The following is a 24,642-nucleotide window of genomic DNA, read 5'->3' on the forward strand; positions in this document are numbered from 1 at the left end:
GGTCTGCTTCGGTAGGGAAGTTTTTGCAACAGGAAATCTGTGTACTAATGAAATCATACGTCCGGCCTCATCCCAATCCATTCTTATTGCAACCAAATTAATTCATGTCATCTGGTTAGAAGGCAGTTCAGTGGTTTGGGTTAGAGCAAGCATGAGGCAGCCCTTTCCCTCACCTAGGAGTTGGAAGTGATTAAGTAGAGAATCAAGGCTGAGACCTAGCTTCTCAAAGCCAGGTGCAAATTACCAGTGCAGATGGCAACCACCTTCCATGCTCCAGGGCAAACATACACACACGTGCAAACACTCAACGGAGTGCGACAGTATTTCCCCTCCCCTCCCCACCACCACCACACACCTCATCTGGTAATTTCCTAATGACTACAACATAAAGAATATCCTGGTGCTAAAATATTATTCCTTCTTTTCACCAGTTTATGCCTTTCTCCACTTTCAAAACTCTCCCAGGCCTAGAAGTCTTCCTTCATTTACCCTACTGAATCTCATCTCTTGAAAAGTGATAACAATCATTCACAATTTCACAATTCACAATTATTCACATTTCCAAAGAACATTACGGATTGCTAACCATCCTTCTCATAGCAGCACCCTGAGGTGGGCAGTACTAGTGTTATTATTTGCATAGCTAGTATGAGGCAAAATTGAGATTTGCCCTCATGTCTCCTGGTTTCCGGGTCTTCAGACGCTCAGACGTTGGCATACAGCTTACATTATCACAAAGCCAGAGACCCTTAGGGTTCAAAGGAACAGCTGAGGTCCTCTAGCCCAACCCCACAGTCATGTGATAATCACCTCTATGACATTCTCGAAAGTGGACATCAATTGCAGACCTTTTGGGGAGAGAATTCACTGTTCTCCAGAGGCAGCTCATTCCACTTTGGGAAAGGTTTCATCCTTATCCGATCTTTTCCTTCTGCTCCACAGAAATTTGCCTGTACTCTTCATTCTGCCTTCTGGGGTCAAGAAGAACATGGCTAATCCCTCTTCCATACATGTTTCTTCAAGCTAAACACCTTTGGTACCTTCCATTTAATCTCCCCTGGCCTGAATTCATGGCTGGTTTCTCAAAGAAGGATTTACTTCCAGACTATCTCTGACTGCTGCCAGTCAGCTCTGACTGAGAGCTCCAAGAGCTCTGAACTTCTCCAATTATAGGATTGTCTCCAAGGCTGGAGGCCTCGACAGGTGACTCATGGCAGACACCAAACAGAAGAGTCAGGTAGAAGCCCACAGCTCCCCTGAGTCACGCTACCCAACGCTCACAGTTTGCTAAGCTACCAGGGCAGGGAAAAGACATATGCCTCCTTACCTCAGCCCCAAGGAGAGGTCCCAATAGTCCTGACATGGCCAGCACACATTGGAGACAGACAGAGGATGGAGTCATACCCTTTTTAAGGGCCATTGAGGCCTGGTCTCTTCCTGCTCAGTAGACAAAATGGGACTGTTTCATCACCTCAAAGCATCAAGCCTTTTCATCCTTGAGCCACACACATCCCCACAAGTTGTCAGGGGATCTCCAACACATGTTATGTGGGTTATATTCCACAGAATATGTGTATGTGTGTGTATATGTGTGTGTGAGCATGGATATGAGAAGAGATCTTGACTACCATTGAATGCAAACCCTTTCATTTAGAAGATGAAGAAAGTAAGACACAGAGAGGTAGGAATTTGCCCAGAATCACATAGTTAGTAGGTTTCTGAGGGAAGGTTTGAACTCAGGTCTTCCTGATTCCAGGTCTAGCGCTCTAACCACCATGGTAACTAGCAGCCTCAACGCACTTGTGACATGAGCAGGATTCAGACCTGCAAAGGGACCCCACTCTGCTGGATTTCATACCCAATGTTCCAAAATGCCTTAAACACTTAGTGATCACAGCACATGAGAAAGAGGTGGGATTCAAACTCAGGTCCTTTGTGTCTGACATCAGTGAGCTTTCCATGCCTGTGCATGTGCATTGATAAGTAGCTGTTAAGCATATATAGTAGAATGCATATGTATATTTATGTACAAACGCAAAGTAATTTCAAGAGAGGAGATTGTTAATAACTGACTGAGGAAGGGGAGGGGAGGGAGCACGAATTAAGAAAGGCCCTCCTTGGACGATGGTACCCGAGGGGATTCACTGAGTCAGGGGTGAGTTGTGAGTGCAATCCAGTGCTGAATGCAAACATACTGAAGTGGGAAATGAAATCTTGCATGTAGGAATGGCTAGCAGGCCAGTCTGCTGGGAACCATGCGTGACTCAGAATGGACAGAATCACCCAATCGATGTTCAGTCCAGACCCAGGGCTGAACGAACCTTGAAGGACCAGGGTGTAGTTACAAAGAAGACGTTTTCTTTGCAGGTGGAGCCAGAGGGTCAGTGCTGGAGAGAGGCCAACAGCTTCACAGTAAAGACCTGAAAAGGCAGGCATCATTATCCCATAATTGACTGGGGAGAGCAGTCAAACATCCCAAGGTGAAACATAGGGCACTTAACATATCAATAAGGTCAATTATCAGATTATGTCGGCTACCTTGGTGCTGTTACTGACCTCCATTGCTCTTATTAACCTTCCTGATGAAGAATCTTTCAGAAATAATTACATTAAAGCACAATCCTCCCCAGTTTAAAGTATGTGAATGTTCCATTTCAGTAGTCATGTGTCATAAGATAATGAATATCTGATTGCCTGCCTAACACAATGAGGTTTTTAATCAGACTTCTTCTCTTTGCTTGGATGGAGGTGAGGACCAATTCCTGATGCTTGAGGGGAACCTCACATGCCATGTTCTCCAAGGCAGGACCAGAAAAGGTGGAACCGAAAGGGAAAGAAAGTGACAGCCGCCTTGAGCATAGGTGGAGCAGGTGGCCACCCATCCCGTACAATTTCAGGGACCTCATAAAAATTCCTTTTATAAGATTTTAGATGTAAAATTTAGAAATCATCTAATCCCAAACCCTCATTTTTTGAATAAGGAAACAGACCCAGACAAATGAAATGATTTGCCCCAAATCACAGTTAAAGGCTCATAGGATCATGGATATAGTCAGTCAATTAGCAATTATTAAGCACCTACTACCTACGTGCCAGACACTGTAGCTGGAAGGAATCTCAAAAGTCACCTAGGTAGTAGGTATCAAATGCTCAGCCCAATGTAAGTGGGAAATATTTACTAAAATAAACAAAAATACAATAAGTAATAGATGCTATTACATTTTAAAACTAAGTCAATATGCAGGCTGAATCCTCATGTATGGTTTAGTATCCCCTATTCCTATCTGAATTTGATACCACTAATCTAATTCAATACCTTCATTTTACAGATGAGGAAACTGAGATCCAGAAAAGTGCAATGACTTACTCAGGTAGCAAGGCTGGGTTTGCACTCAGTAAGAAACAAAGCCCTCTTTTGTCTCCTGAATTTTAGTCCTTCCGTGTAAAGAAGGACCTGGGTTCAAATACTGCCTAAACTTTGTGAATTTGGTCAATACACTTAAGCTTATTGGAACTCAGTTTCCTTTACATAATGAGAGAGTTGAATTTGGCACCAGGTTAGTACAGTTGAAAGAATGCTGAATTTAGCATTCAGGACCTGAGTTACAATGCCATCTCTGTCTTCTACTCCTGTGTAACCCAGGAGAAGTTACCTCCGTTTCCTGATCTGTAAAATGACAGAGCTGAGCTCAGTGGCCTCTACATTCCCTTGTAGCTCTAAACCTCGAATCCTGTGATCTCTCTGGGCCTCCGTCTCTTCATCTGTAAATTTAAGGGTTGACTCAATGGACTCTAAGCTCCCTTACAATTCCAGATCTGTGAACTAGGGGCTTAGTTGGAATTTAGGCAAGGAATCTGCCCAATAGGAAAAGGATTCCAGCAGCAGGAGAGGGGCATGATAGCACACTGTATTCCTAAATCTCTTAATAGTTTCTAAAACACTAACTAATACACTAACGCTACAGTAAGGCAGCTAGTTGGCAGTGGATAAAGTGCTGGACCCGGGGTCAAAAAGACCTGAGTTCAAATTCTGCCTCAGACATAGAGCTGTGTGACTTAGAAAAATAACCTCTCTCAGCTTCACTTGCCTCATCAGTAAAATGGGGTGATAATAATGGCTCTGACCTCACAGGGTGGTTGGGAGTTTCAAATGAAATAGAGCATGCAATGTATTTTGAAAAGTTTTAAGAGCTATGCAAATAGTGACCATTATTATTGTCTGAGCCATTCTCCGCTGCCTGCCCAAGAGAGAACCTGGTCTCAGGAAGTGGGTGACTCTGTGCCTACAAGTAGAAGTAAGGGCTAGAATTTGGCCTCAAAAACATCGTAGATAGTGTGTTGGAGACCTGGGTTCAAATTCTGTCTCGGAGACCTGTCAGTTCTGTGACTGATCGCAGGCAAAACATTTCACTTCCCTAAGCAGAAGCTTCCTTAACTATGAAATGGGAATAAAGCCTATGGGTCCTGCCTCACAGGGCTGTTGTGAAGGTGAAGTGAGATCGTGTACTCTTCTTAACTCATATCACTGTCCACGATTATTATACTGAGCTTCAGTGGGGAATGGGATGCTGGGGAACAAGACAGTTCCTAAGGCCGATGCTGTAGGAAATCGAAATGTTTGTAACTAAAAGGAATAAACAATACATAATGGATCAATTCCCCATGCCATGGCTGTTGTTATAAAGGAATTTCTCCTATTGGATTTATTTTTACAGGTAATAAAACAATCGATAAGCACTTATGGAAAGCTTATGCTGTGCTAAACACAGAAAATACAGGGAAAAGCAAAAACGATCCCTGCCCCCAAGGAGTTTCCATTTGAATGAGTAAGCAACATGTAAATAAATAGGTACATACAAAATACATATAGAGTAGGGAGAAGGTGACCTTAGAGAGGAAGGGGTAGCAGGTACAAAGGCTGAGAAGGATCTTCTACAGCAAGTAGCATTTGAGTCAAGGCTTGAAATATGGAATTCTAAGAGTTGGAGGTGAGGGCAGGGAGTAGGGATAATCAGTGCAAAGGCATGAAGATGGAAGACATGCTACTGTGGGGGAGGGGCAGCAAGGAGCCCAGTTTGGTGAGGCTTTAATGTGAGTGCAGGAAAGTAATCAGTATAGACCCTGGAAAGGTTGGAAGGGCAAAGACAGGATGAACTTTAAATGCCAGTACGAGTTCAGACTTGATCTTGGAGGTAATAGAGAGCCAGTGGGATTCATTGAAGAGCTACAAGAGAAATGGTTAGACCTGGGTTTTAGGAAAATCAGATAGATAGATAGATAGATAGATAGATAGATAGATAGATAGATAGATAGATAGATAGATGATGGATGGATAGATAGATGATGGATGGATGGATAGATAGATGGATGGATGGATAAAGATAGAAGGATAGATAGGTAGATGGACATAAGATAGACATTGGTATAGATAGATAAAATAGATGGATGGATAAGGTGTTACAGGGCAGAGTGAGACCTCAGATGTTGGAGGCGCATGTCTGTTTTTCTGTTCTGGCTATATCTTCTCAACAGATATTCTTTTGTCGAAAGACACAAAGAAAGGAAGGGAGAGAGACAGACAGATGGATGTATGAACAGACAGACAGAGACAGAGATGGGGGGCAGGGGAGAGGAGAGATAGAGGATGACTGAGAGAGACAGAGACAAAGAGACAGACAGAGAGACAGACAGAGGGAAAGAGAGAAACAAAAGCAGAGAGACAGAGACAGAGAGAAAAAACAGAGAGACAGACAGAGGGAAAGAGAGAAACAGAAGCACAGAGAGAGACAGAGAGACAGAGGAGTAGAGAGAAAAACTGAGCGAGACAGACAGAGAAACAGAGACAAGCAGAAAGAGACAGAGACAGAGATTAAGAAGGAATTCTTCATGTTGAATCATACCGGATAGCTTCAGAGCTCTGTTTTTGTTACCAAATGTCATGATTCTGTGTTAGTCGTGACAATGATGACAATAATAATGAAAATGAAGACAATGGTGGCGGTGGTGATTTCAGCATTAATGTGCCACCTCTCCTGAGCCAGTGAGGATTCAGAGCAGGTGGGGGGAGGGGACCAAAGTTTGCGGGTTCCTTGTGTCTGGCACTTCTTTGCCTTGCTGGTGTCGTATTCTGAAGAAAACGGGGCTCCATTGTGTCTGAACTTGGCTGTCACCTCTTTTTCTAAAACAGTATGTAAATGTGATGAGGAGGGGAAAAAAAAACATGAAACATGTCAGTAACATTTAATAAAATAGGAGGGAGGCAAAGATTGTTCAGAGAGAAAGAAATTTGGAGGGGGGAGGGGAAATAGGCATCTGTATAACCAAAACACATCTGTCACCTTTCACAAAGGAAAAATCTGGGACATCCCTGTTCAACCTCAAAGGGAATGGAAGCAGCATTTAAGATTTAAAAAAAAAAAGTTTGCATTTTTACCTGTGAGGTTGTATGCATGTATATGAATCTCTCTGTGTGTATTTTAATGAGGCTTTGTCTCTTAAAACGATGAAATTCAGCTGTCTCACTAGCAACCCTAGGCACACGGAACCTGGCTTCCATTTGTGCCATGTTTCCATTAATAGTGTTTGCCGCTCAAATTCTCTAATTGTCTCTAATATTAATTAAACTGGGAATACATCTTGGATTTTCACTGGAGTCATTCCATAAAAGCGGCATTAGAAGGCTTTTTAATGGTAGCCTAATTGCATACTGTTTTCTCAAGAAATATTACCCTTATGAAAATCAAGGTCATTACTTTTTTTAAAGACATAAAAATTAATAAGTTTTTCCAGAGAGAGTGCAGGAGGCAGAAATTTGTGAGCGTGCTGTGAAACAATTCATTGGGATAAGCAAGAGATGACATTTTCTGCCATTTTTTTCTATTTCCAGTTGCATCATTTCAATGAACTGCACACCGACACATCGGAAACGTGGTTAATTTGTAGTCCAATTGCCTTGGCTGAAATCAGACTTGTTTTATTTTGTGTTGTTTTTTTAAACCTAGGCTGAATTCAACTAGACAACAATTACCAACTGGCCACTTTAAAAGTAACCAACCATTTGGCAAGACTTGGCCATTTTGCCATTTTTTAAAAAATGAGTTTTGTGAGGTAGAGGAAAGGTGTCCCTTTACATATTTTGGTTCACGATGGTGGATATGCTGGTGTATGTCTACCCATGCAAAATCCCAAGCTAAAACTCCAGTAAAAGTCGCTTCTTTATAGCCTAAACCCATAGCCACAAAAATGCTTTCTAACCACTGGCTTAGAGTCTTTCTAAACATCCAGGGGTTGACCTGCTTGCAGAAAAGCTGTCCATTTATAGCTCAACTCTCTCGTGCAAATAAGTGAATGACCTGCCAAACACCTAGGAGGGATAAATCATGAGACATCACCATGACTAAATATTTCCTGAAGTGTATCATACACAATGGAAGAAAGAAAAACCCAGTCCCTACTCTCAAATAAGAATTAATTTGGAGAGGAAATACACACACACACAAATTTAAGTAATTGCATAAGATAGAAGAAGTTTTGTGGCCCAATGTTGGATTTGGAGTCAGGAAGACCCGAGTTCAAAGCCTGCCAGGAACAAAAGTAGTTGTGTGATTCTGGGCAAGTTGTCTAGCCTCTCTCCAGCCTCAGTTTCCTCATCATAAAATGGGGATAATAATAGCCCTTACCTACCTCCCAGGGTTGTTATGGCAATCGAATGAGATAACATGCATAAAGTGTTTTGTAAACCTTAGAATGTTGTGTATTATGCTATTATTATTATGCGAAAGAAGTCTGGTATAATACAAAAAGCCCTAGATTTGGAATTAGGAGAACGGGGCTCAACCATGGATGAACTACATGACCTTGAGAAAGTCCTATTTCTCTGGACCTCAGTTTCTCCCTTTGTAAAAATGAGGGATTGTACTAGATGATTTTTGAGAAATCCTTCAACAATAAAGACATGGAGTATTAGTGAAATCTCAGGTACAAGAAGTCCCACAGTAAATGATAAGCGACCTATATCCCTTCACTGCCTCACCTGAACTCCGCAATACCCCTGCAATATCAGTGGTCATACTTAGACCACGTGAGTATCCCATGATGAGGAGCACCAGTCCTGGCTTACAGATAAAGAAACTGAGTCTCAGAGAGGCCGAGTCATTTACCTTGGGCCGCAACCAATGGGGCAATAAGGATTAATGGAAAGAATGCTGGATTTGGAACCAGATGGTCTGGTTACAAATCTCAACTCTGTCACTATGACCTTTGGCAAATCATTTGATCTCTCTCAATTTTACCTCCATAGTCAATCAATTAACAAGTACTGGTTAAGTGCCTACTGTATGCCAGGAAATGTGCTGGGTGCTAAAGTTACAAAGAAAAAGAAGGATTTGGCAAAGAGCTGACATTCTAGTAGGGGAGACCAAAAAGTACTTACATGGAATACATTTAACTCTTTGCATACATATATACCTATATATGTGTTTGTATTTTTTCGTTATATTTCTGAGATATAAATTCACTTTATATTTGAGGTATTGCATATCTCAAAACTAAAGTGAATATATATCTTTCCATTTTAGATTTGCATACTATCAAGTGAATAAATGCAAATACACACACACATACACACACCCACACACAGAGTAGTCAGTTTGGAAGGAAGAGCATTGGATCATAGGCTCACAGAATTAGAGTTTGAAAAGATCTTAGAGGCCATAAAGTCCAATCTCCTCATTTTACAGGTGAGGAAACTGAGGCAGACTGCAGTTGAGTGACTTACCCGGGGACACCCAGGATTTCAGCTGGTCACTTCCTGACTCCAGGCCCACTCTCTACCCGCTGTGGCACCTAGCTGCCTTACCTGCACAATGACAGAGTTAGACTATGTGACCTATAGGGTCCCTTCCAGTTCTAGCTCTGTGATCCCCAAGTGGCAGAGCAGAAATTCAAACCTGTATCTCTCCCAGTATCTCTCCCAATGCCAGATCATTCCGAGGGAGGCAGAATCTCACCATGCCCTGGGGTCAGATAAGACTTCATTGAGCAGGGCCTAGATAGAAAGGTAAGATAACTCATTGGAGAGGGTGGGAGAGAACATCCCCAGCAGAGAAAACAGTGTGCGGCAGAGCTGAATAGCCAGATCAGGGGCATTGGGCCCCATTAGTGGGAGTCTCCTATGTGGGAATGATAGCCAGAATCCTTTACAACAACATCAATGCCCGTATCATGGCTCTGTAGCCAAAGGTCTCCCATCCCCACAACAAATTGTCTATTGATCTGGTAAAGATGAATTCTCCACTATGCAGAATCCAGCAGAACACAGGCTAGGTCACTGGGCCCTGTCCACGTTGCAGACACCTTGAGGGTGGGCCTTGGGGGAGGGTGTGAAACAGCCCAAGGTTGTCTTCCACACTCCCTTCAGCTTCCTCTGAGTCTGCCCTCCTCCCCTTTTTTCAACAACTCATCTCCAGGGGATAGAGTGATGGATTTGCAGACAGAAAGGGAGGGAACCTATAACTTCACTGCCCTGGGGAACTCCCAAGTGAGGAAATTCTCTCCATTAATGCTGGTAGGCACCTTCCTAGTAACTTAACACTCTTAGACACTCCGAGGTGGAACTCTAGGCCTGGTAGTGGGGTAATTTTCATTGTGTCTTAAGCCCGATACACCTCACATAATAGGTTCTTTGCCACGTGTGTTCTTCAAGCATAAGCCCACTTTCCCCTGGAATCGTTGGGTACCAGTGGGAGAGCGTGCCATAGACTTTTTGTGGGGAGTTTCAAGGGATGTTTTGTACCATCTGTTCTTACTAATTCTACCGGGCCAAAACAAGCAAATTAAAAAGCAGAAACTTTTGCCAGGTCCCTGATTTGGCTCCATGTTAACAACAAAGAAATTGTTTGGTTCAATTGAACAGTCTCCTTTATGGAATTTGTGTTTTGCTGGATTGATCTTGCAGGCACAGAGGGAGCCGCCTGGCCCAGGTGCCAGGAGTGTGACTGGAGGCTTGGCAGCTTGGTCTGCCTGCCAAAAGCTGAGAGTGTCACCAAACAATCCAGCAGGGCTCGGAAGCAGAAGATGGTGCAGGGAAGCCTTACAGACAGCATGTACTTAGAGCAACCCCACAATGGTCTGGGAGGCAAGGTGTGGGCGGGGGCAATGGATGCCACCCCCAGCTCCTTTGAAAGGCCTTTCCTGATCCCCTCAGCTATAGGAGTTTGCCTCCCTCTAGAAATCATTTTCTATATTCTTTATATTATAGGCTCTGTTTTGTGCTCTATAGTCTATACATTACTTAACTTACTTGTGAGACATTAGTGTGAATTGACCAGGAAGACTTGATTCGGATCCTGCCTCTAATGCATCCTAGCTTGGTGATCCTGAGGAAGTCACAACTTCTCAAATGTCTAGGCACTGTCTGAGATCATAAATTACACAGAAGATATACCTACATTGGTAAAGGGAGTTTCCTCTCCCAAGATTCCCTTGTACCTGTAAAATCCCTGCTGGCGTACCTGTAGCAAACCCCAACAGCACGTAAGTTCCCTGGGGGTAGGGTATGTTTTTACTCTTGTCTTCTAGTGTCGACTGTTCTTTTTGTGTTCAAATCCCATATTTGTTGAGAGCTGTGTTCTTCCTCTTTGTTGTCTTCCAACTAACAATTTAACACCCCACCCTGGTATAGTGGAAGAGGGGGCTACAACTGAGTTAGGATGGATGCAGGCTGATGGCATCAGAACTTGTGTTGTGACTTACAGTTAGCCAAGGCTTTTGGAGGAGCCAGACAGAGGTAAGGGAGAAGACCTAGGAATGAGCCAGCCAAGCTACAAGTACTGGTAAGTAGAGGTAAAATGGCTCTTTCAGGCGAGGCTCCATTTTTTTTTTTGTTATTTTTTTGGTTAGGCACTGGGGTTAAGTGACTTGCCTAGGGTCACACAGCTAGTAAGTGTTATGTGTCTGAGGCCAGATTTGAACTTAGGTCCTCCTGAATCCAGGGCCAGTGCTCTATCCACTGCACCACCTGGCTGCCCCACTAGGCTCCATTTTCAATTTCTAGGAAGTCCTTTCTGTTTGCCACATCTTCAGTACTTTATCTCCTACTACCCCTAATCTCTTAGGTCCCATCCTAGCTTCCACTTCACAATCCTTTCTTTACCTGTGTGAGTCAATATTCCTTTTTTTTTTCTTATTCTCCTGTAGGTGCTTTAGCTCATGGTCCTAGTTAACTAAAAACCTTCCCCATCCACACCCAGGGTCAGATAAGGAGCAAAGATTGGAAGAATTCTGCTCCATATATAGCAATTCTTCTTGATAACTAGTTGCCTTAAAGTAGGATGGGCAGCCATTCACTCCAAGTCTTCAGGCAAAAGCTGGCTGATGGGGTTTTAGCATGGGTTTGGTCAAGTATGATTTGAAAGAGAAGATTTCTGAGGCCCCTTCTAACTTAGAGATTCTGGGTTTTTATTAAATTCCTCTTCCTCTCAGCTATATCCCGTGCTAATTTGTCTGTCTCACTATTGTTCTGCCTCCTGTCAGTCAACTTTGAGCTCATTATAAAATTAGCATTTCCCAAATGAACATTTGCTTCAGAGTGTTGACAGACTGTGGAGTGTAGTGAAGAGCATGAATTCTGAGGTCAGAGGAGCAAGGTTCAAAACCCACCTCTGCCATTGGCTAGCCATGTGACCTTAAGCAAATTACATCACCTGTGGGAGCCTCAAGTTTCCCATCCATTAAATGGGCACAGGGAGGTCCCTGAAAAATGATTCTGGGGTTCAGATGAAAGAAATGCTACATGTAAAGGGCTTTGTAAAACCTAAATGCCAGCTATTAACCTATATAATATGACTTTTGTCCATCACTAAAGACAGGTAAAAGTACTTTATTCTTATAACTGAGAATAAATACATCAACCATCACTTTGTCTCCACCCTTGTGGAACCTTAGGAGTTGGAGGAACTTTGTGACCCTGAATAAGAGGTCAGGACCCCAGCAGAAGGTGTAAGGGGCCTCTCATGTCATGTGGTCCAGTCCCCTCATTTTAGAGATGGAGAAGCCCAGGGAAATCAACTGATTTGTCCTATTGTCAGATGAGATTGGAATCCAAGGTGTCGGACTCCAGAGCCATCGTGCTTCGCAAGGAGCTAAGTTAAGAATGGTCTCTGCCCTTTCCACTACTGCACCCAATAGAGCTGTTCTTCTTGTACTAGTAAAATTAAGCCCCTGTTCTAAGATTCAATTCAATTCAATTTAAAACAATTTATTCAGTGTCTACTCTAGGCAAGGCATTGTGCTGAGTTCTGGGAATCTAAAGACAAAAAAGGAACGTTTCTAATTCTCAAGGAGCTACCTGGGAAATACAACATGTCCACAGATAAATACCAAATAATCTGAGGACGAAGCACTAAATGGGGAATCAGGGAAATTTTTCTCAGAGGTGACACTTGAATCGGAGAAGATAAAGTGATCCCCAATAGATAATAGCCGAAGAATATGAATTGGCAGTCTTTAAAAACAACCATATGAAAAAAAAAAACCTCCAAATCCCTAATAATAAGAGAAGTGCACATGAACACATCTCTGAGTTTTCACAACTGTTAGACTGGCAAAGCTGGCTAAAACTGCAAAACAGTAATTGCTGGAGAAGTTGTGGGAGGCCAGGCACACAGGTAGGTAGGAGCACCATGAGTAGAACCACGACTTGGTCTCGCCATTTGGAACTATACCTAAGAAGATGCTTCATTTCATAGCCTTTGAGTCAATGATTCCATAAATTTGTGTGTGTATACACATGTGTATATACGCACACATACTTATATACATACATGTATATATGTGTGTGTGTGTGTATGCATATGTAGGTATGTATACACACCCTCAAAGAAATCAAAGAAAAAGGAAAAGGACCCATATGTAAATATATAGAGACATCTATATATATAAAGAGATTCTCACACACACACATACACATACACATATATACACATATTTATAGCAGCACATTTTGTTATAGTAAAGAATAGGAAACAAAGCCTGTCAATTGGGGAAACAGAAATCCTGTAAGCATCTAAAACTCAACATCTTCAAAACAAACTGACTTCTTTCCTCCCAAACCTTCCCGTCTTCCAGACTTTCCTATTTCCATCAAGGCCACCACCATCCTCCCAATAACTCAGGCTCAAAACTTCAGTGTCATTTCTGATTCATTGCTCTCACTCACTTCACATATCCAATTTGTCTCCAAGACTTGTCTTTCCTCAGTTCACATCTCTCCCATACACCTCACTCTCTTGGCTCACATAACAGCAACCCTAGTTCCAGCCCTCATTACCTCTTACCTGGACTATTGTAATTGTCTTTTAATGGGTTGTTCTGCCTTGGGCCTCTCCCCATTCTAATTCATCCTCCGTTCAGCTGCCAAAGTGATTTTTTCTAAAATAAAGTTCTGACCATGTCACTCCCCCTATCCTATAAACTCCGGTGACTTTAGGTTTAAATCAAGAGTTCTGTTTGATGTCTACACCCTTCACAACCTGGCCCCTTCCCGTTCTTGCCTGTCCTCCATCTTTATGCACTCTTTGATACTCCCATATCATGACATGCCTGGTGTCTTCGGTGTCCTTGATTCTTAGAATGGTCTCTCTCCTCACCTCTGCCTCAGTTTCCCTGGCCTCCTTCAAGAGTCAACACAAGCACCATCTTCCTGGTCCCCCCAGCTCTGCTAATGACTTCTCCTCTCAGATTACTTTGACCATTTACTCTGTATACATTGCATGTACATCTATTTATTTCCATGGTTATTGCCCCACTGGCTTCCGTTAGAATGTGAGCTCCTAAAAAGCAAAGACTGTTTATGCCTTTCTTTGTCTTCCCAAAGCTTAGCACAGTTCTCAGACATTATAAAGTGTTTTATAAATGCTTATTTTCTCATTCATTCATTTATCTATTTTTTTTCTTACCTTTTACTGAATTGCATTGTCTTGCTTCAGGACAGAAGTTCTACCTTACCTTACGTCCCTCAGTCCACTTCCTCCACATGGAGCCAAGAACCATGGAATCATAGAACACCCACTAGTGGGGTTCCAAGAGTCTGAATGGACTGGCAAATAGCCTTAAAGAGGTAAAGCCAGAGGGGACCAAAAGCTCCATTAAAAAATCCCAAAGGCAGGTCATGCAACTGGGAGTGCTCCATGTTAAGTTAACTGAATTTAATGATTAAAATAATCATTGAAAGCTCAACTCATCACCTTCTATCAGACTCTTCATGATCCCATTTAGAGTTTTCTTGGAAAAGATACTGGAATGGTTTGCCATTTCCTTCTCCAGCTCATTTGGCAAATGAGGAAACTAAGGCAAACAGAGTGAAGTGACTTGCCCAGGGTCACATAGCTAGCAAGTGTCTGAGGCCATGTTTGAACTCAGGAAAAGCACTCAGGTGCCCAGGGAATCACATAACTAGTACCTGAATGAGGTACTGACTCCAGGCCCAGCACTCTATCCATAGTGCCACCTATGAGACCCTCCCTGATTCCCATTAGTTATAATGCTTTTCCAAAATTGTCTTGTATTTAAGTATTTAGTTCATATGTAGTTGTGTGTGTGTGTGTGTGTGTGTGTGTGTGTGTGTGTGTGTGTGCATATTTTTCCTCTGATACAATACATGGTTTCACGGAAAGCCTGAGGTTGTGGTTTCAAATCCCATTAAGACGGCCTCATGAAAATGTTATAGCCTATGAAAAGATGTTTATGGTCTCTCAGAGAGAATCCTATCTGGTAATTTGTATCAGAACATACTCTTCTTTAGCATGGGGAGTTCCATGGGAGAGTGTGTGAAAAGAGCTAATGGAGATGGTCACAGTGGAAAACCCCATCTTCAGGGTCCAGAGACCCAACTCTAATAATGGTTTGGTCTTTAAGCAGCTGAGTTTACCTTCCTTGAGCAAGAAGTCACACTTCTCTGGGGCTCTGTTTTCCCATCTGTGAGATGAAGGGGTCAGACCCATGATAGGGTGGTAAGAGTGTTGGTTCTACAGCTCCTGGGGTGCAAACACTGCCTCTTACACTTACTATATGGGTGAACCGCAATAGATAGTTCCTTTCCCTGGATCTGTTTGTCAATGTGCCTCTTTAAGTATGGCGTCCAGAATAGAACGCAGCCATAGAACAGAATAGGATGAAGTCTGACCAGCAGTGCATGTAGTGGGACTTTTATGATCTAAGCCCATCGTCTGGTCTGGACCATGCACTTCTATGAACACAGCCTCTAATTACATTTGTCCTTTCCACATCCAGGTCACTCTCCCTATTGGCTCCTCCTGCACCTGTGGTCCCCTCAAATGCCCAGATCTTTTCACATGAATTACTGCTCAGACAGTTCGTCCACAGAGACCAAACATTTTGGTATGCTTTTAAATAACATCAAACTCCCTCCACAGCAGCTAGAAGACAGACCTGAGCCCAAGGCAGGGTGCAGAGATGGTCCCTGACAATGTGAGTGGCTAAAATCAGTTTTCATTGTTCCCAGGAGGGTAAATGAGTTGTTCCTACTCCCACTGAAGCATGGACACAAGCCAGGATAGATCACTGCCCTCATTAGGAAGACTCCCTCAAAAGTGCCGCCTCTAGCTCTTGCAAACAGAGGCCATGTTAAAGTGGCAAAAACAAGAGATGGGCGTTTAAACATTAAACATCAGCTCACCTAGGATCAAGAGTCATAGAAATGGAAGAGGCCTTCAAAGCCATTCTATTCATCGTCCCAACCCACAGAGAGGAGAAGCAACCTGGGGACAAAAAAGAGCCCTGGATTTGACCTCAGAAGAGCCAAGTTCTAATCCTGGTTCTGCTACTTACTAACTGCCTGACCAGAGGCAAGTCCATTGTCCTTGCACAGCTCATTATTAAAACAAAATGTTTATGTAGTGCTGCAAGATTTGTAAAGTGTTTATATATATAATATACATATATAATATATATAGACATATATATGTATGTATGTATGTATACACACACACACATATATATACACACACACACACACACATATATATACACACACACACACACACACACATACATATATATATATACATATATATATATATATGTATATATATATATATATATATATATATATATATATATATATATGTATATATATATATATATGTATGTGTGTGTGTGTGTGTGTGTGTGTGTATGTATATTATCTCATTTGATCCTGACAACAACCCTGGGAAGTAGGTGCTTTTATCAATATCATTTTACAGATGGGGAAACTGAGGCTAAGTGACTTATTCAAGATCACATCACTAGTACTTGCACAAGGTATAACTCAAGTTTAGGTTTTCCTGATCCTGAGTCAAGCACTATATTCACTGAGCCTCCAAGACAGATAAGATGAGTTGTTGTTTTTCAGTCATTGTCATGTCTGACTTTTTGTGACCCGATCTGGGGTTTTCTTGGCAAAGATACCGGAGTGGTTTGCCATTTCCTTCTCCAGATAATTTTACAGATGAGGAAACTGAGGCCAGCAGGGTGAAGTGAGTTGTCCAGGGTCACACAGGTAGTGAGTGTCTGAGACCAGATTTGAACTCATTTCTTTCTGACTCCTGGCCCACCGTTCTATTCACTGAGCCACCTGACTGCCTCCAGACTAGATGAGTGGGCTATATTAAATGTTATTAAAGGACCATTCCAGCTTGAAATCTATGACATGAAACTAACTATGAGTCACCTCTTCAAGATGAGAACACGTGTCTCCACTCCCCCACCCTTATTTGCGAAAGTGGGAGACTATGGATGTATAACACTGCATATACTGTCAGATTCAGTTAATGTGCTGATTAGCGTCATTGAACTTATTTTTCTTTTTTTCATTCTTTTTTTTTTTTACAAAGGACATCTCTCTGGATAGAGAAGAGGCAGGGATATATTTGGAAATAAAGGGGACATACAAGGCAGAGATGGGCAGCTAAGTGGCACAGTGGATAGAACACTGGGCTTGTAATCAGGAAGACTCATTTTCATGAGTTCTGATCCAGCCTCAGACACTTACTAGCTGTGTGACCCTGGGCAAGTCACCTAACCTTCTTTGCCTCAGTTTCCTTATCTGTAAAATGAGCTAGAGAAGGAAATGCAAACCACTCCAGTATCTCTGCCAAGAAAACCCCAAAATGGGGTCACGGAGGGGCAGACACAACTGAGTGAGATAACATACAACAACACAAGTGAGATATATTTGGGAAGAAAGGGGATGCACAATCCAAAAGTATCAATAATTAAAACAAGCTTTATAATACAAATACATGTCCTACCTCAGATACATAACAGCTATGTGACTAGGCCAATCTCATAATAACAGACGTGGCATTGCAAGGGTATAGTAAACACTGGGAGGGCCTAGCAAAAATGTTACAATCTGTAAAATATGTGTATTGCTTAACTTTTGGGTGCCTCTGTTTCTTCATCTGTTAAATGGGTATAATGAGACAATACTTGTGAAGCATTTTGCAAATGTTGAAATTCTCTGTAAGATTCTCGCCAAAGGAGTAATCCCTTCAGTATCCCTAGCAGATGGACATTCAGCTTCTGCCAGAGAGTAATAGAAGTGATCTCACATCTCCCTCATTCACAGGATCTCTACCAGTCAATAAGACGATGATTTGTTCTCTGGAAACCTAGGCTAACTCTTAGTGATCACTGTTCTCTTCCAACTGCTCATAATCCAACTGTTGAATGATGAAGATGCTGATAGCTAATATCTAGGTAATGTTTTGTGTGCCAAATGTGTTACAAATATTGTCTCATTCAGTCTTCACAATAACCTTGGGAAGTAGGTGCTATTATTATCCCCATTTTACAGATGAGGAAACTGAGGCAGAATTGACTTGCATAAAGTCACATAGATAGCAAGTGTTTGAGGTCAGATTTGAACTCAAGCCTTCCTGACTCCAGTTCTGGAGTTGTATACTTGCTTTATATACATCTCAAAAGTAGAAAAAAATTGTCTGGTTGTTTCAGTGTTTCTGAAAAACCTTTATGCCCATTTTGAGCTTTAGTCTTCCTGACACTAGTCTCACAGATGTATGCTACTCTTTCAAATTCCCTTTTGGAAAGTGTCGCTTTCCATCTTACATGTATTGTGTTTTCAAGTTTTAATTTTTTAGAGAGCTCCCTGTGTGGTCACATCAGTCTCTTTTAAAAAGGCATTCAGATAGACCTTTCACATTCTTATCCCATTTTGAGCTATCTTTATTTTTCATCTCTCTGCCATAGTAATCTTTTCTCTAAAATTCATGAAAAACAGAATTCCTGAAGTCTGGTTCTGTGTATGTATTATGTTCAATGTTCACTTTCTGCAGACTCACAAGTTCAATGACAAAAAAAAATCACTGCTTTGTCCTCAGATTATGGTTAATTCTGCATTACTTAAGGGTCAAAGGTAAGTCCAAAACTTGGTTATTCTAAACTCACCACTCCCCTCAAACTTTGTCTTCAGTGTCTCAAGAGATCATTGATTTTTTCAGTGTGGACACTCCTCTGCACTTGTGGGTCACAGTCCATCTCTACCTCAGGAGGTAGTTCTGTAGTCAAAAACAAGCAAAGCCACAAACTGTCTGGTGGCCAACCCTCTAGTGCGGACCTCTCTAGCTAAGCTGGTCCTCAGGTAGCAGTCAGACCCACATCTACAATCTTTCTGACTTAGTGGGATCTAGCCAAAGTACAGCCTTTGAGACCTTAGGGTCACCTCCAAACCATAAGGAGTCATGGGAGAAGGATTTTAGGCATCCACTTTCTATATCGTGAAATTGCCAGCAAGGCATTTCAAGAATTTATTGGCCACACTAAGACTGCCAAGTGTTTAAAGGGGATTTATTTTGGGCTCTGTGAATCATATAAATGATATGAACTAAATCTAACCAACCTAAACAGAGATTTTCATCTAAGCTAAGTTTAATGACTAAATGAAAAAGCCAGAAAGGGCTGTGTGTATGGGGGAAGGGAGCAGAATTGGGAGGATTAGGGGGCCACGAGCTCATATGAGAGGACACAAGGACTAGCCTCACAAGAATGGATCACCAATGGGAGGTGATTGCATCAGTGCCCAGAAGGTTCCCAGCGTTCATACAGAGGAAAGCAGCAAGAAACGTCAGAAAGGACATGGACTCTACTACCTGAGGAGCTGCATTCAGATCTATGTCTGGTGATGACGATTTGTCTGGTATTGGCAAGTCATGTAACATCTCTGGATTTCAGATTATTCATTTTTAAAAGAAATGAGCCTCTGAGCTCTCTTCCAGATGTGTATGTGTGTATGTAAGTACATACATATGTATACACATATACATACACACATACACATTCATATATATATATATATTATGTATATAATATATATATATACATACACACATATACCTATGCATATATACCTGTACACATATATAATGTGTATATTTATAATACATATACATAATACACATGCATGCACATACATAGACATGCATTTATCTATATGTATTAGAGGTACACATATATATATATATGCAAACATGTATATATGTATATTATAGGTTATATGAATGGATTTATGTATATTGTGTACATATATATACATACTATATGTGTTTGTATACATGAATCCCACTATATCATTCTACAACAGCACACAGTACATAGCAGGACCCTAATAAGTGTTTGTTTTATCAAATGGAATGCAATGAACCCTAAAATTAGCCAGAATCTGCAGCCGCAGAGTTTCCTAAGCTTCTGCTCTGATTTAAAATTACTACCAACCAGACTATCTATCTATCTATCTATCTATCTATCTATCTATCTATCTATCTATCTTCTATCCATCTATCTCTTTTTCCATCAATCCATCTATTTATCTATCTGCCTATCTTATCTATCCATCCATCCTTCTATCATCTGTCTCTCTGCCTATCTCTATCCATCCATCCACCTATCATCTATTTACCTATCTCTATATCTATCTAGCCAGCCAGCCATCTGCCTATCTGTCTGTCTGTCTGTCTATCTATCTAATAGTTAATAAACTTCAAGCCAGCTAATAGTGAATAGAAAGGTCCTGCTTTACAGTTAAACTGTCATAGCTCCTCAAGCAATGGGCAGTTGTTAAAACCCACACACCATTTGCTGAGCTTCAATGAATCTCACTTTGTATTTTAAGTGCAGTCACCTCTGAGTTGCTATTATCCCCCATTTTTTTTAGAACACCCAGTTTTCTCTAATCCACAGGCTAACAGCATCATCTGTCCACAAGACCCATTTTCTTGGAGGCCATATTGGGTTCAGAATTCCCAGGTGCCAATTTTCAAAATAACCCTTACAAATTAGAACCTCCCAGCTTTCATCGGTGGAATGAGGTTCCTTCTGCTAAATCTGATCCGGTAGCTCTGAGGGCATCCTTCCATAAGGATCTCTTATACTTATTTCAATAAAATTTGACAAGCATTAATTAGGCACCTACTATCACAAGTCATAAGGCACAAAAGTCACTGACTTTTTTTTGTCTATTTTGTACAGAACCACCCCTCTCACCCCATCCTCCCCATCAATCCGTGTATTCGTGGAACTTATATTTTACTTAGGGGAGAAAACCAGGTACAGAGATAGGTAAATATAAAATGTTTACAATGTAAATGGGGAGGGGCAGCATTCACAATTCAGGATCAAGAAAAGATCTTATTGTAGGAATTGGCATGTTAGCCTTGAAAGGAGCTTTAAAAGTGATGAGAAAACATTCCAGTCATGGGAGACAGCCCAAGCCTTTAAGGAAATTAATACCATGGACAGCAACAGCCAGCAAGTTAGGTTGGGTGGCATAGAGAATGCGTGGCAAAGAGAGATGGGAAATTTGTTAGGAAAGACAGGTTTTTACTAGATTATGAAAGGCTTTAAGTGTCAAACAGAAGAGTCGGAATTTAATCCTAGGGGACATAGGGAACCAAAGGACACTTCTTGAGTAAGTGAAATGACATGGTCAAACCTGTCACCAAGTATCAGTTGGGTAAATTTGTCTGACCAGGCTTCTGAGAGGCCATATACTCCCTGTGTGAGCTTGGGGGAATCACTTACCCTCTCTGTGCCTCAGTTTCCTCATCTGTAAAGTAATGAAATTAGATCACTTGGCTCCTGAGGTACTAGCCAGCTCTGTGTCTATGATCCTATGACTGAATGGTGCACCTCTGAGGTTCTGGTGACTCTGGACATGTGACCCTGGCTGCCTCATTTATCCATCTCCCATTCCCTTAGCCTGGCCATCCACTGGGGCACTAGAGATGCTAGGTCCTCAGCATTTCCTTCCCCATACTCTTTCCTTTGGTGATCTCATCAATTCTCATGAGGTACATTTCCAACAGTCTATTTACTGGGGAGAACCTTTCTGCTGTGTGAATGGAAGGGGCATTTTGACTGATTTTGAGCTTGAGATTGTTATTGGGTTGTTCCCCCACTAAGTCAGAAAGTTGACATTCCTTGTGTTTTATATGTAAGAGTTTCTTACATGACCATACTGCAACCTTTATTTAAAATAAAGAGATGGAATTGGAGTCATCCTATCAGTAGGGTTTCCTGCAGAGATTTTATCCTAAACTAATAAGTCCCCAGAAGTTGCTATGAGGGACATAAACATGTGAGTACTTGGCAGGGGGAGATTTTAAGCTGGAGGTCAGACAGAAACAACTGGAGCAATTCTCTCCAATCCCCCACCCTAGTTATGGACCTGATACCAGTCAGGTACAAATACAGCCTTTATAAATGGAGGAGGCGGAGGTCACTGGGTGTTGAAGTGGTCAAGGAAAGGACTGCACTGAGAAAGGGTTTAAGCTGACCTCCTTGGAGGAGAAGATGCTTTCTGGTGATTTTTTGCAGCTATGTGTCATATCTGTCCCTTCTGTTGAGATCTCCAAGTAGGCAGGAACTTTGTGGTTGATTGATTGATTGACTGACTGGCAAGTGGGTTTGTCTCCTCTTCTGGGTCCTGCCCACTAGGCAATATGAATTCGTTACCTACATTGTTTTTCTAGGCTCATCTCCTTTTAATGGTCCTGGATGTCATCAAGGGTTCTATCAGCGTCCTAGGCTTTGCACACTAGATAGAGGGGTTTATATTTGTTCCTAGTGGTGATGGGGAACCATTGGAGCTGAAAGTCCCCCAAAGGAAGAAGGCACCCAGAGTGTTAGCAAACACTGATGAGCTCAGCCTCAGTCTGTGTGTATATGGAGGGAGATCGGGATCCTCAACTCCAGGAATTGACAGCTGCTGATTTACTGGTGGGAACGTGTAGTCCTAGGCCAGAAATCAGGGATAACAAACAGCCACATCAAGCGTTCTTCCAGGTCATTTGCCAGGCCAGGAAGGTACAGTAGCAGCAGGAGATGTTTACTCACTTGGAGATATGCACCTGTCACATGTGGATAAAGGGAGGCTGAGAGGGAAGTTTTTCCTAGAATGGTCTGAACAAACTAGTCCAGGCAAGGGGTGAGGGGCAGAGAAGGAGAGGAGCCGGGAGAAAGAAGCAATAACTGGCCTGGCCCCAAGTCAAACTACTTAGGTTCTCATTTCTATTCTGGCACTAATAAATATACTGTGTGTCTCCTCTTTCTACATCTGTAAAGTGAGGGAGGAGGGCTAGATAAGGATGATTCGATCATTGGGGTATGGCATAATGTTACTGATGTCACCCTCACCAAAAAAAGAGGTTTTAAAGAATTGAAAGCAATGCTAAAATTCATTTCAAAGTTTGTGAATATAAAGTTTTGTTTCTGTCAAAATCCAAGTCATTGACCCCTTGAAATCTATCCACAAACTCTCAAGGACCACAAGTTAAGGAATCCTCCTGTAGAAAATGATAAATGTTAGAGAAGATGTGGGAAAATTGGAACACACATTGTTGGTGGAGTTGTGAACTGATCCAGCCATTTTGGAGAGCAATTTGGAACTATGCCCAAAGGGCTATAAAAATGTGTATACTCTTGGACCCAGCAATAGCATTTCTAGGGCTGTATCGCAAAGAGATCATAAAAATGGGGAAAGGACCCACATGTATAGCAGCTCTATATATGGTAGTAAAGAATTGGAAATTGAGGGGAGGCCCATCAATGGCTGAACAAATTGTGGTATATGAATGCAATGGAATACTATTGTGCTATAAGAAATGATGAGCAGGCAGCCTGCAGAAAAACCTGGAAAAATTACATGAACTAATGCAGAGTGAATTGAACAGGACTAGGAGAATGTTGTACAAAGTAACAGCCACAGTGTGTGGTAACTTGGCTCTTCTCAGCTAGGCAAGGATCTAAGACAATTCCAAAAGTCTCCAAAAGTGGAAAATGCTCTCCACATCCAGAAAAAGAACTATGGAGTTTGAATGCAGATCGAAGCATGCTATTTGATCTTCTTTTTCTCTTCTGTTTTGCTTTGTTTCTTCTTTCTTGTGGTTTTTTCCTATTGGTTCTAATTCTTCTTTACAACATGACTAATGTAAAAATATGTTTATAGGAATGTATATGTGTAGCCTATATCAGATTGCATGCCATCTTGGGGAGGAAGGTGGGGAGGGAAGGAGAGAAAATTTAAAACTCAAAAGCTTTATGGAATGATTGTTAAAAACTAAAAAAAAAAATAATTTTAAAAAAAGAAATCCTCCTGTAGACCCAGGCCACCAAGGAAACTGAAAAATTAGGAATGTTCACAAGATCACAGAATTGCAGAGCCGGAAGAGACCTCAGGGCCCATCCAGTACCACCTTGACCTAATAGTTGTCTCCATTATACACACCCAACAAGTGGGTCATCCAGTCTAGACTTAAAGATTATCGTTGGGGAGAAACTTCCTCCCTCCTACTTTGGGGGAATGCTAATACTTGGGGCAGCTACGTGGCACCATAGTGCACAGAGCACTGCGCCTGGAATCAGGAAGAGCAAAGTTCAAATCTGGCCTCAGACACTTCCTAGTTGTGTGATCCTGGGCAAGTCACTTAAACTCTCTTAGCCTCAGTTTCCTCCCCTGCCCCTTGTATGACCTCGATCTGTGTGTCTGTCTCCCTGTTTTTCCCTACCTCTGTCTCTCTCTCCTTCTCTATCCTCCTCCCTTTCTTTGTCTCTTTCTCAATGCTATGCCGTGGTTTTTTTTTTAACCACCATCATCAATGACCCCTCCCCAATAAAGATCACTGAGCCTCTCTCACCATCAGCTTCCTCCTCTTAAATGAGGAGACTGGACTGGATGACCCCTGGAGTCCCTTCCAGGATAAATCCTTTGGGTTTATTTTAATTTCCTTTGCCACATTTACATACTATGATATTTCCTGTCACTTTGGGTTTGTTATTGCAAGGGTCAAGAGCTCGTACAGCATATAAACAGATTTAGAGCTGGAAAAGACCTTATCATTGTTCAGTCCTTTTTCAGTTGTGTCCAATGCTCTGTGCCCCCCAGTTTGGGGTTTTCTTGGTAAAGATACTGGAGTGGTTTGCTATTTCCATCTCCAACTTATTTTGCAGATGAGGAAACTGAGGCAAATGAGGTTAAATGACTTGCCCAGGGTCACATAGCTAGTAAGTGTCTGAGGCTGGATTTGAGCCCAAGTCTTCCTGACACCAGGCCCAGTTCTCTATCCACTG

The sequence above is a fragment of the Phascolarctos cinereus genome, unplaced genomic scaffold (assembly GCF_003287225.1).
Source record: "Phascolarctos cinereus isolate Bilbo 61053 unplaced genomic scaffold, phaCin_HiC Scaffold_5;HRSCAF=322, whole genome shotgun sequence".
Taxonomy (NCBI): Eukaryota; Metazoa; Chordata; class Mammalia; order Diprotodontia; family Phascolarctidae; genus Phascolarctos; species Phascolarctos cinereus.